Here is a 13,002-nt window from a genome sequence, read left to right on the forward strand (position 1 = left end):
CTGACTAGTCTAACTATAAGTATGACAAACATTGATATCTATTGACCTATAATTTTTAATGCCCATATAACTTAAAGACTAAGGCTTCATAATAAAATATCAAACAATCTTTTAAAAAGTGTGTAGCAAATGAGTACAACAACCTCAAAATGTATAAGTATCTTGATCAGAGGTAGAAATGTATAGTGCAATATGATAAATATAGCTTACAATTACATCATAATAAAAAATATCTTAAGCAGAGGTAGAAACATGTATATATATGCACATATACAATATGATAAAATAACTTTGCATAGGTGTGTGAAATAGGAGCATATTCAATATAATATGATATACATATTCAATATAATATACATAATTTGAATTTGTATCAATATATAAAAATCTATACTAATGGCCAGTCGTCCAGAGGCTGCGGCTGCAGAGGATCTCACCGACAAGCTGCGAAGATGCTGTCCATGCGCGTCGCCCGTGCCCTCCTTCGACGGGCGGGACTGGTCTCCAAAAATGCTTTGGGGTCATCCTTCTTTGGTGCAAGAAATCTCCATGCCTCCAACACCCGACTTCAGAAGACTGGCACTGTTGAGATGTCCTCCATTCTTGAAGAACGGATTCTTGGAGCTGATACTTCTGTTGATCTTGAAGAGACTAGGCGTGTCTTAAGCATTGGTGATGGTATTGCCCAAGTACATGGACTGAGGAATGTTCAAGCAGAGGAAATGGTAGAATTTTCCTCAGGCTTAAAGGATATGTCCCTGAACTTGGAACCTGACAATGTTGGAGTTGTCGTGTTTGGAAATGATAAGCTAATTAAAGAAGGCGACATTGTGAAGAGAACGGGAGCCAGTGTGGATGTTCCAGTTGGTGAGGAACTGTTGGGCCGTGTAGTTGATGCCCTTGGTAAAACCATTGATAGAAAGGGTCCAATTGGTTCCAAGACCCATAGACGGTGGGCCTGAAAGCCCCTGGAATCATTACCCGAATCTCCGTGCGGGAACCAATGCAGACTGGCATTAAGGCTATGGATAGTCTGGTGCCGATTGGTTGTAGTCAGCGTGAACTGATTTTTGGTGACAGACAGCCTGGGAAAACGTCAATTGCTATCGACACAATCATCAACCAGAAACGTTTCAATGATGGGACTGATGAAAGGAAGAAGCTGTACTGTATCTATGTTGATATTGGTCAGAAACGGTCCACCGTTGCCCAGTTGGTGAAGAGACTGACAAATGCAGATGCCATGAAGCACGCCATTGTGGTGTCAGATACTTCTGATGCTGCCCCCTTCAGAATCTGGCTCCGTACTGTGGCTGCTCCATGGGAAAGTATTTTAGAGATAATAGCAAGCATGCTTTGATCATTTACGACGATTTATCCAAACAGGCCGTTGCTTACCGCCAGATGTCTCTGTTGCTGTGCCGACTCCCTGGCCGTGAAGCCTATCCTGGTGATGTGTTCTACCTACACTCTCGGCTGCTGGAGAGAGCAGCCAAGATGAACGATTCTTTTGGTGGTGGCTCTCTGACTGCCCTGCCAGTCATAGAAACCCAGGCTGGTGATGTGTCTGCTTACATTCCAATGAATGTTATTTCCATCACTGACGGACAGATCTTCTTGGAAACAGAATTGTTCTATAAAGGCATCTGTCCTGCCATTAACATCGGTTTGTCTGTGTCCTGTGTCGGATCTGCTGCCCAGACCAGGGCCATGAAGCATGTGGCAGGTACCATGAAGCTGGAATTGGCTCAGCATAGGGAGGTTGCTGCTTTTGCCCAGTTTGGTTCTGATCTTGATGCTGCCACTCAGCAGCTCCTGAGTCGTGGTGTGTGTCTGACCCAGTTGTTAAAGCAAGGACAGTACTCTTCCGTGGCTATTGAAGAACAGGTGGCTGTTATCTATGCAGGGTGAGGGGCTATCTTGATAAACTGGAGCCCAGTAAGATCACAAAGTTTGAGAATGCTTTCTTGTCTCATGTTATCAGCCAGCACCAGTCCCTCTTGGGCAATATCAGGTCTGATGGGAAAATCTCAGAACAATCAGACACAAAGCTCTCGTACTCCTGATGTACAGAAATCACATAAATAAAAGTTCCATATTGTGTGCTTAAAAAAACTATACTAATGCAATACTAAATAATAGTTCACAAGCAATAATCCAATCTACCTATTATCCCATCCTATCCAATTCCCCCTTTTTTTTATCAAAAGAGATCCATCACTTTTTTAATCAAAAAAGATTATTTCATTTCAACTATATACCACTTATAACCAATCCTTAATAGATGTCCCTAACCCTGAAGACAAACTTTGTTGGGAGTGGAGATATTGTTTACTAGAATTACTTCCAGTTGTCATGGAGCAATGTTATTTCTATGAGAGTCTATAAAAACTAAAATGATGATTAAGTTTCAAGATTACTGTCTGGTATAATTGTAAAAAGCCTTTAAGTAGTTGGTTGGGTTTCACTGAAGTTCTTATGTGAAGTTCTTGCCAGAATGTTGTAAGAAGGTACACCGTGTCAGCTAGCCAAGTTGGAATCATCTTAAACAGTTTGCAACCCAAAACTAAACTTAAAGTGGCACTATCAACATGATGTCATATCAACCAGGTGGAATCATTGTTGTGGGGCTCCATCTTCTCCTAGAAACTTCTCTAACATGACAGGCCTGTTTGCTGGGGTTTCTGTCCTACCCAAACCATGGAAGAAGCAAGATGTGACCTAACCCACCAAAAAAGGTACTGGGAAAAAAAAGAGGGGGAAGTGATGCAGGAGAATTGTCTATATTCTGTCAATTATGTTTTAAATAAACACTGATTGGCCAATAGCTAGGAAGGAAGTATAGGCCAGAAAACCAGACAGGAAGTAGAGGCAGGGCAAGGAGAACAGGATTATTCTGGGAAGAAGGAAGCTCTTTGCACAGTCCTGTCCAGACCACAGAAGAAACAAGTTGTGACCTACCCCACTGAAAAAGGCACCAAGCTGACTTATAAAATATTGACACAGGGTGAGGCTGTTTAACATTCCCTGTGGGAGAATCCTTTAATGAAATCTCTTGGTAGGCTGACAATTATTATAAGTAGATGCTTTGAAGACAAATTTTTCTCTCTCTTTTTCTTCTGAAGGTATAATGAAGAAACAATCTTTTAAATCAATAACTTTAAGAGGCCATTCTTTCAGCAATAGGGAAGGCAAAGGAATTCCAGATTGTAGAGGGCCCATTGGTTGAATCACCTTACTAACAGCTCTTAGATTTGTCACCATTCTCCATTTTCTATATTTCTTTTTCACAAAATATACAGAATTCCAAAGGCTGGTTGATTCTTCAATATGGTGAGCATCTAGTTGCTTCTGTACCAGCTCTTCTAAAACTCGCAGTTTCTCTTTGGTTAAAGGCCATTGTTTAACCCATATTTGTTCCTTAGTTAATCATTTTAAAGGTAGGGCCATTGGTACCTCTGAAGGTTTGCTGGTTGTTTTGAATTTTTGTACAGATTGAAAGGTTGGTGACTGCTTTTTAAAGTACCTTATAAAGTCCTTCCCTGAAACATGAGTTGGTTTATATTCTATTTGAGACTACAGGCATGTTAATCTGGGTATTCCATTGCTTCAACAGATCACAGCCCTGTAGATTCACTGCTGTATTAGCCACATATGACCTTTCTCTCTGTCCTTATGGCCCTATTCATTCAACTCATCTCATATTTTGTTTTACTTGAGATAGGACTCTAATTCCTAGGAATTGAACATTTGCCTCCTAAAATTTGGATGTCAAGATTCTGGAGTAATGATAGTCACATTTGTACCCATGTCCAGTAATCCTTCAATTACATTGTTATTTATTTGTACTCTCAGCTTTGGTCTTTGATCATTTATAGAAGTCTGCCAAAATATGTGTTTCCTGTTTTCTATTGGAATTTTTAATTCCTCTTCAATGTTTACTCTATTATCAAGAGCAGTATAGCTTTTTACAACAGACACTGTATTTTTAAATTTTCCTCAAGAGGCATATCCTCCACAATGAATGGGAATGACTTGACCACATTTGATCTGGGGGCCTGTGAGAGGCCCCTTAAAGATTTTCCTGATGGTAATGTTTGCCTTGTTTGTCTTTTGTTGATCTATATTCACTGGTCCAATTTTGGCCTTTGCGGCATCTTGTATATAATTCAGAAGATTAAGACATTCTATTTTTGTCATTCCAATAAAAAAAATTATTTCTAGGTATGTCTTGTCTATGGTACCTTCTCAGATGCCCTATTTTACCGCAATTAAAACATTTGGTATTTTGATATTTCCTCACACCTTTGGAAATTGCTTCTCCTATCATAACCTAGTATTATAATCAAATGATTCAACATTGACTGCATGAAGAATTTATTTATCCATTTGTGCTGATCTGAACTTTAAAGTCCCAAATATCTTTTTTGCATTCTAAGTTGGCATTTTCAAAAGTCAGAGATTCAATAATACTCGTCTAGCTTCTGTATCTGTTACCCTTACTTGTACAATTTTAGTTAATCTTTGTAAAAAGCAACTAAATGAGTTCTCTTGGCCCTTGTATGATCTTAGTATATGATTCAACTTTCTTCCTAGTTATTGAATCCTGTCTCAAGCATTTAAGGCTATTGTATGGTATAGGAACCAGATGTGTTCATTAGAAATAGCTTGTCTCTGTGGATCAACATAACAGCCCTCACCAAGTATTTGATCTTGGGAAGCCTCAAATTCTTTGACCTTTCCTTGCTGTTCTAAGGCTTTAGCCTCTGATTTCCAATAGTACTTCCATTATAACTGTGACCCATCTTCAGTAACTGTTGAGACTATTTGAAACCAATCATGTGGAGTAACCTTATTGCTTTAAGCCCATGTCTTTACCATCATCCTAACAATTGGTGAATGCAAGCCATAAAATACTATTGCTTACTTAATTTATTTTACATGTTTCATACCTATAGGTTTCCATTTACATGCTTTGTATCTGTTTGGGTACAGATTTGCTTGCTTGTCAGAGATAATGACAGGATAAGTAGGTACAACTCTTGGTAAGTCATCTCTGACTCTGAGAGGTACTAAAGATATGAAGTCCTTTGCTTGTACCTCCTTTCCTCACTTATCAGTTCTGACATTTTCCTCAGTTGATTCAAATCCTTTCATCAGTGTCTTTTGGAAAGTCCAAATTTCTTTACTTGTGAATATTTCTAATGATTTCATTGAATTAAATAATTTCTGGTTCTCATTCTGCACTTGTGATTCTAAGGTACTAAATTTTTCCATTAATGATAACTTCTCATCCTTGGACATTATTTGGATCGTGTGCAGATTGCCTTCCTGGAGAGATACTCTATCTGCTAACTTATTGTAACTTTTTAACAGATTTTGTTTATCAATTTCAAGAGTGTGACTTCCTTCAGATAATCTCTCTGTACCATTTTGTAAGGTTTTATAAACACATTGACAGGGATTAAATTCTGTCTGTCAAATTAAAGTTATACTTTTTAATGGTATTAATCTTTTCAGGTAACTTCTGGGACCGTAAAGACTGTATCATTTCTAAAAGTGTCTCATTCTTGACTCTGTTATCAAACCATTTCTTTAAGGATATAATATAAAGAACAATGCTAAGACCCATGATCACAAAAATGTATGTACTAGAGACCTCATATAATCTATACAGAATTCCATTCATAGTAGAAACAAAAAGGTTATAAATTTCTGGATGATGATATTGTCTGCAATTATCTTGAGGTTTATTTACAATTTTTAAATTTATTTATTTATTAATCAAATGAACTTACCTCCATTACAGTTTTTCAGAAAATTGTTGTAGGTGTAATAATCTTTATTGGCCAGCAAGTAATTGTGATTGTAGGTGCAGGGTAAAAAGATGTGACCATTGGTGTTGTGAACAGTCCCATTGTGGTTATGTGGTGGTGGCAGCTTAAATACTAACAAGTATATTAACAAATTAAGAACAATCAAATCTGTTTCTTATAAGAAGATTACAGGCAATTGTAAGCCACAAGGTTACTGGTTGGGGCATGGGCTAGGCATTCATGGATCTGGGAATGCAAGTCATGATGGGGAAATTCACAGAGTGGTTGACCTAAATTTATTGGAGCCCAGGAACACTAGACTGACAGGTGGGTGGCCTGAGTGGGACCTAACTAGGATGTCTGCATATGGGCCAAAGCTTTGTAACCTGGTTGGTTTGTGGAACACCTGGCAGTAGAATCAGAATCCACCCCTGGTTCATGAACTGTCTTTTTGAACCCCACTCCATATGGTGGGATGCCTTGCTCAACCTTAATGTAGGTGCTAGGGGTTTGGTAGTGCCTCAAGTGAATGTGCTAAGAGTTGTTGACTCCCCATTAGAGGCCTTACCCTTTCTGAGGAGTGGATGGGAGTGCATTGGGAAGAGGTGATAGGGAGCAGGGGAAGAAGACGGAGGGGGAACTGTGATTGGTATATAAAATGAATAAAAAATTGAAAAACCAAGAATATTAGAATAAAATGCTTTTTGGTATTACAGAGAAAAGAAAAAGAAAAACCTCTGCTATCTTTGTCACATTTACAATTGTAACATTTTTCCTATAGCAGTTTTTCTTATACTTTTGGGGCTGATGCCCAGAGAAAAACATCTGTTTGGTGAATTGGGAAGTGAATGTTTCAAGGACAAACAAATGAATAAATAAATAACGTGTTTGGCAGTAAAATGATAACAGAGGAAGAAGAATGAAAATAACAAAGTTTCTACAAATAAAACAAGGTGCTTTATCTTTTTATGGAGGATTGACTGAGCAAAGATAGATTTCATGAAACTAGATAGCCAGCACAAAACTTAAGCGGCCATTAAAATCTGAACTCAGAATGAATGAAGTTCTAAGGAGTTTTTTTTTTTAATAAAAATAAACAAATTCTCAATATACAAAATATTCTTGCATTTTAAGCAAAATGAAATCAATGTCACTGGTTATTTTTCTTATTCCAAGGCTCCAAACATACTGTTGTGCAGTTCTAACTCAATCTGGTCTTTAATAAATGAGGCAGTCAACAGGTTCTGATCAGAGATCCTGAAGAGATGAGCAGTAATATATTCAGACCAATTGTTACACAGGTCTTCAGATACTGTAGACAGCAGAGCTCCGGATCAATCCTCATCACCTCTCCGTTTATCATACACTATTTCTGAAAACTGGAAAGGAGAGGAGTGACATGATGTCCAGGATGTAGGTCCCTGCTCCTTCTTCACCATAAGTATCTCAACAGCCTGTTACAAACACAATAAAATTCAGAAGTTAGGGCAAATACTTTCATTTTAAAAATTAATTTGATTTAAAAAAATTGGGTCAGGTAGTGGTGGCAAACACCTTTAATCCCAGTACTCTGGAGGCAGAGGCAGGTGAATCTCTATGATTTCAAGGTCAGCCTGGTCTACAAAGTGAGTTCCAGGACAGTCAGGACTGTTACACAGAGAAACCCTTTCTTGAAAAAAGAAGTTCAGGGTCTTTGGGGAATATTCTGTAGATATATATCAAACACATTTGATATATAATGTCATTTAATTTTGATGTTTCTCTATTTTTTACAAGATGACACATCTATTGGAGAAGGTATGGTATTGAAATTATTTATTAGTGAGTCTGATTTAATCTGTGTTTTTAAATATAGCAGCACATTTTTATATGAAATTTGTTGAATAGATGGTTACAATAGTAATGTAGCTACATTGACTATTCATTCCCTTGATTAGATAGAACTGTTCCTTTTTTTCTCTTCTGATTAGTTTTACTTGGAAATCAAGTCTGTCAGTTATAAAGGTAGCAATATTATTTTCAGGCTTTGTGGTCCCGTTTGATTAGTGTACTTTTGTATACCCTTTTACTCTAAATCAGTGCTTATCTTTAAAGCCAAGTTTCTTGCCAACAACAGATAGACAGAGTTCATTTCTTAATCTGTTCCATCAACCTTTTGTGTCTTCTGAGTGGAGTTGAGGTCATTAATCTTTAAAGCCATTTTTTTAAATGTGTATATTAGAAATCATTTTGTTGCTGATTTTTGGTATTATGTTCCCAGTAGTGCTTGACAGGTTAGTAATTATAGCTTCATATTTCTTACTATAGCCTTTTGTCTATGCTCATTATTCTCTTCAGTCTAAAATACTGCTTCTTGTATTTGATTTCGGTTTGGTTTGTTGTCTAAAATATTTTTAACCTATTTATGGCATGCTGGATGTGTTATTGTAGTTTGGTAATTGTGGTATTTTAAAACTTGGAATGTAGTGTCCCAGGATCTTTTTGCTTTTAAATTTTCCATTGGTAAATCTGATATTATTCTGATGGGCTTCCCTTTATATGTGACTTGCATGTTTTCTCTTGCAACGTTCAATAAACTTTGTTATGTATACTTAGTGCTTAAACTTCCATATCCCAGAGGATTTCCTTTTCTCCTCTCACCTGCTGTCAGAGGAGCAGCAGGGGACAAGAGGTGTCAGAACAACAGGAGGTAAATCCCTGATGGATGTATTTCAGATATGGGCCCAAGAGCATACACTACAGAATGTCTTTTGTGTCTGCGTTTGCCACTGCCACCTTTTTCAGGTATCTAGCATGGTATGAATGGGTGTGGGGAGAGTTCCACTGCCTGTAATGTAGTGTGTTTATCTCATAGTAACATCCTGTTCTACTGGGAATTTTGACCTGTGGATTATTATAAAGGTGATCTCTTTATAATCTATATGATCTAATTGATAACAATAATACTAGTTTAAATAGTGCTTTGATGAGTAAAATATATATACAAGGAACTGTCACACAACTAGGGCCTGTAAGTTTCACCTAAAGAGCTGTGTAGATTGCAGTTCAGGTTAATGATTAAAAAAAAAAAAAAAAACAATTGAGTCCTGGTATCCCAGCTAGCTTAAATTCTGCTAATCTTAATGTTGGGAGCTGAAGGCATAAGTCACGAACAATGCCACACCAGTTTGGAATTATGATTAATAGAGTGGTATTTATTTAAAGAGGAAAAAACTTACAGATCACTGTCCCAGACAACAGCCCTCTGCGCAACCAGAAAGGGAATCTAGTCGTCAGCAGAGCAGGAAGTGAAGAGAGCAAGCAGAGGAAGTAGCCGTTTTTTTAAAGGGAGAGAAACCACGCCCCAATGGGCTGGTATCTCAGCAGCTATTGGTTGGAGGGGCGGAAGGACCTCCCGCAACAGGGAGCTATATTCATAGTTTTTAGAGTGCATTATACCTGAAACAAAGCTTTGAAAATAACGTAAAGTTAGACTAAGAATTTTTTGTTAAATGGCTTTGAGGTTAAAAAAAAAAATCCAAGAAGACAATCTAAAGTTTCAGAAAGGTACATAGTTGAGTGACCACCTGGCTGAGCCCTGGGAAGATGAACACATCAGCTCAATTAAAATTAGCTGGCATGCCTTTATTGTTAGTTGGTTGATGACCAAAGGTGATGATTAATGCTTTATACCCATTTCGGTACTCACTCTCCTCATATAAAAACTAAACTATTGATGAGTAGGTAACACTAAAGATTTAAAGAAGAACTGACTGATTGTTTATCATGTATAAATGCTGAGGCTTTGGAGAAGTGTTCCCTTTCTGCCACATCATCTCCAGCATAACTTGTTACCTGTTTTGATCTTGACCATTCTTACATTAATATAAGATAGAATCTCAGACTTGTTTTATTTGCATTTCTCTGATGGCTAAAGATGTTGAGCATTTTCTTAAGTGTCTTTCAGCCATTTTAGATTTGTCTGTTGAGAGTTCTTTTTTTAGGTATGTACCTGATTTTTTTTTTATTGGATTACTTGTCCTTTTGATGATCAACTTTTTGAGTTCTTTACATACTTTGGAGATCAGTCCTCTGGCCAATGTGGTATTGGTGAAGATCTTTACCCATTCTGTAGGCTGCCGTTTTGTCTTATTGACCATATCCTTTGCTTTACAGAAGCTTCTCAGTTTCACAAGGTCCAATTTGTTAATTGTTTCTCTCAGTGTCTGTGTTACTGGAGTTATGTTTAGGAAGTGGTCTCCTGTGCCAATGCATTCAAATGTACTTTCCACGTTCTCTTCTATGAGGTTCAGTGCAGTTGGTTTTATGTTGAGGTCCTTGATCCATTTGGACTTGAGTTTTGTGTATGATGATAGATAGGGATCAGTTTTCATTTTTCTACATGTTGTTATCCAGTTATGCCAGCGCCATTTGTTGAATATGCTTTCTTTATTCCATTTTATATTTTTTGCTTCTATGAAAAAAATCAGGTGTACAAAGGTGTGCAGATTGATATCTGGGTCTTTGATTTGGTTTCATTGTTTGTCCTGTCTGTTTATACGCCAATACCAGGCTCTTTTCAGTAGTGTAGCTCTATAGTAGAGTTTGAAGTCAGGGATTGTGATGCCTCCAGAAATTCCTTTATTGTGCAGGATTGTTTTGTCTCTCTTGCGGTTTTACCTTTCCCATATGAAGTAGAGTATTGTTCTTTTGAGGTTTGTGAAGAATTTTTCTGGGATTTTGATGGGCATTGCATTGAATCTGCTAGTGGGAGTACAAACTGTACAGCTACTTTGTATTTTAGCATGGCATTTTCTTAGAAAATTAGAAAACAACCTACCTCAAGGCTCAGCAATACCATGTTTGGGTATATATTCAAAGGATGCCCAATCATACCACAAGGACATATGATCAACTATGTTCATAGCAACTTTATTTGTCATAGCCAGAACCTGGAAACAACCTAAATGCCCTGCAACTGAAGAATGGATAAAGAAAATGAGGTACATTTACACAATGGAATACTACATAGCCGAGAAAAATGGCATCTTGAAATTTGCAGGCAAATGAATAGATCTGGAAAACATTATATTGCATGTGGTACCCTAGACACCAAAAGACAAATATCATTTGTGCTCACTCATAAGTGGCTTTTAGGCATAAAGCAAAGCAAAACTAGCCTAACATTCAGAGAGACATACATGAATCTAATCTTCATGGGAATTAGAAAAGGACAAGATCTCTCGAGTAAATTGGGAGCATGGGTACCATGGGAGAGGGTAGAAGGGGAGGGGTGAAAAAGGGAGAGGAGCAAGGAAAAATATATAGCTCAATGAAAACAATTTTTAAAAGATCATCAAAAGAACAAATAATCTAATAAAAATGGAGTATAGACCTAAACAAAGAACTTTCAACAGAGGACTCTAAGAAAGAAAAAAAGAAAAAAATTGAGGCTTGTGATTCCTCTAAGATTCCTTACAAGCTTACCTTTCAAGATAAGTAATAATGTGGTCTTTTCTTTGTAACTGCAAAATCAACCTGCAAGTAAAAGAACTAACTGAGAAGAATATCTTGTTTGCTTACATTTTTTTAAGCTATAACAATTTGCTTGGGTATAAATGTATTTGAGTTCTTTGGGATAATTTGTTTTTTATCTGTAATATAATAAATGTTTAATCATATAAAGAAGGCAAAAAACTTTTTACCTGTATTTATTATAATCTTGTACTTGAAAACTAGAATATAACCATATTGTAATTTCTATATTCCCTGAAGGATATTGTTCAGATATATAAGCTATAGATGAAAAGTAGAGAATAAGAGAATGCAAATGAAGAATAAAGAAAAGGTCTGAAAAAAAACATGAAGTGAAAAGTGTGTTTTCCCTTAATCCTCTTAGATTAAAAAATTCACAATGTTATAAAAGGACTAGAGGGAGACCTTGGCAGGTTAAAGCCAAGGGTCCCATGGTGAGTGAGAGACACCATGCAGACGGCATTCACAAAGGGAGCTTATTGGGGAGAAGAGAGGAGAGAGAGGAAGGGAACACACAACAGCCTCTTGGGAAAAGAGAGAGACAGAAAAGCAGAGAAAGAGAAACAGAGAGGCAGAGAGAGACACAGAGAGGCAGAGAGAGACACAGAGAGGCAGAGACACAGAAAGAGAGAAAGATGAGCAGAACCTGGGGAGAGGAGAAGAGGAGGAAGGGAGAGGAAGTAGGTGGGGCTCTGCCTTTTAAAGAGAGGGATATGGCACTTGTGCACAGAGAGCACACAGTAGACCAGAGCATAGTCTGTGTACTGGGCATGCGTGCAGCGTGACACACTCCGCCACGTCTTCAAGCAGTGGGCAATGTGTGCCTAATGCCAACATTCCTCCCTTCTTGTTTACTAAAATGTGAGGTACGGGGAATGAAGGTACTGAATTCTTGAGACTGCTTCCTGCTGATCTGGGAACTTTGAAATCTTGGGGAAACTGAGGAAATTGGGGAGCTGACTGCATCCTGGAGTCTTGTTGCCTCACTGCTGTCCAGGCTCTATAGAACTGCCAGGTGCCTCTTGGACCTGGCGAGATGCTGGCAGACCAGAGGACACAGTTAAATTCAAGGGAGATTTTTTTCTTAGGTCCTGGTAATTGAGGGAAGGGGGTGTCAAGACCAGGAGGGGAGGCTTAGATTGTTGACTGGAAGTCCCTAATTGAGGTGTGCACCTGACCCGTTTGAGGTGAATCCAAGTTGACTCCCTGGAGCTGAGTTTACAAAAAGACATTTTAGATACATTAGCATTTGCATTATTTGTAATCTGGACCTACATCCACATTACAGAAAAGATGGTATACTCATGTAGTGGTAGTACTCTGCCAGGTTAATAACTTATCCAGATTTCATCAATTAATGTTAAAGCTATGAACTTTTGGAGTCCTAATGTAACAGTAGCATAAAAAGAGAGAGAAATATGAAGCCTGTTTCATTTCTTTTTAACATTCAAATCACTTTCTCTTTATCAGAACTTAAGCTTTCTCATCCTCTGACTTTTATAACTTGCACTTACACAACTTAAGTTACCTTCTTAGGCCCTGAAACATTCTTAAGACACAATACACCAACTTGGTGGTTTTCCTTTTGAGTCCTGTGCTACAGGAACCTGGGCCCCAGGCAGCAAAACCTGTCTATTTGATGTTCTGCTTCTGATGGCATCTGTACAGATAT

General features: G+C 37.8%; 1 pseudogene; it reads left to right on the top strand.

Moving 5' to 3' along the window:
- Positions 1-452: 452 nt before the first annotated feature.
- On the top strand, positions 453-2,066 carry LOC126487117 (ATP synthase subunit alpha, mitochondrial-like; annotated as a pseudogene).
- The last annotated feature ends 10,936 nt before the right edge of the window (positions 2,067-13,002 follow it).

Source organism: Alexandromys fortis, unplaced genomic scaffold (genome assembly GCF_014885135.2).
Source record: "Alexandromys fortis isolate MF-2015 unplaced genomic scaffold, M_Fortis_MF-2015_v1.1 scaffold_96, whole genome shotgun sequence".
NCBI classification, from domain to species: domain Eukaryota; kingdom Metazoa; phylum Chordata; class Mammalia; order Rodentia; family Cricetidae; genus Alexandromys; species Alexandromys fortis.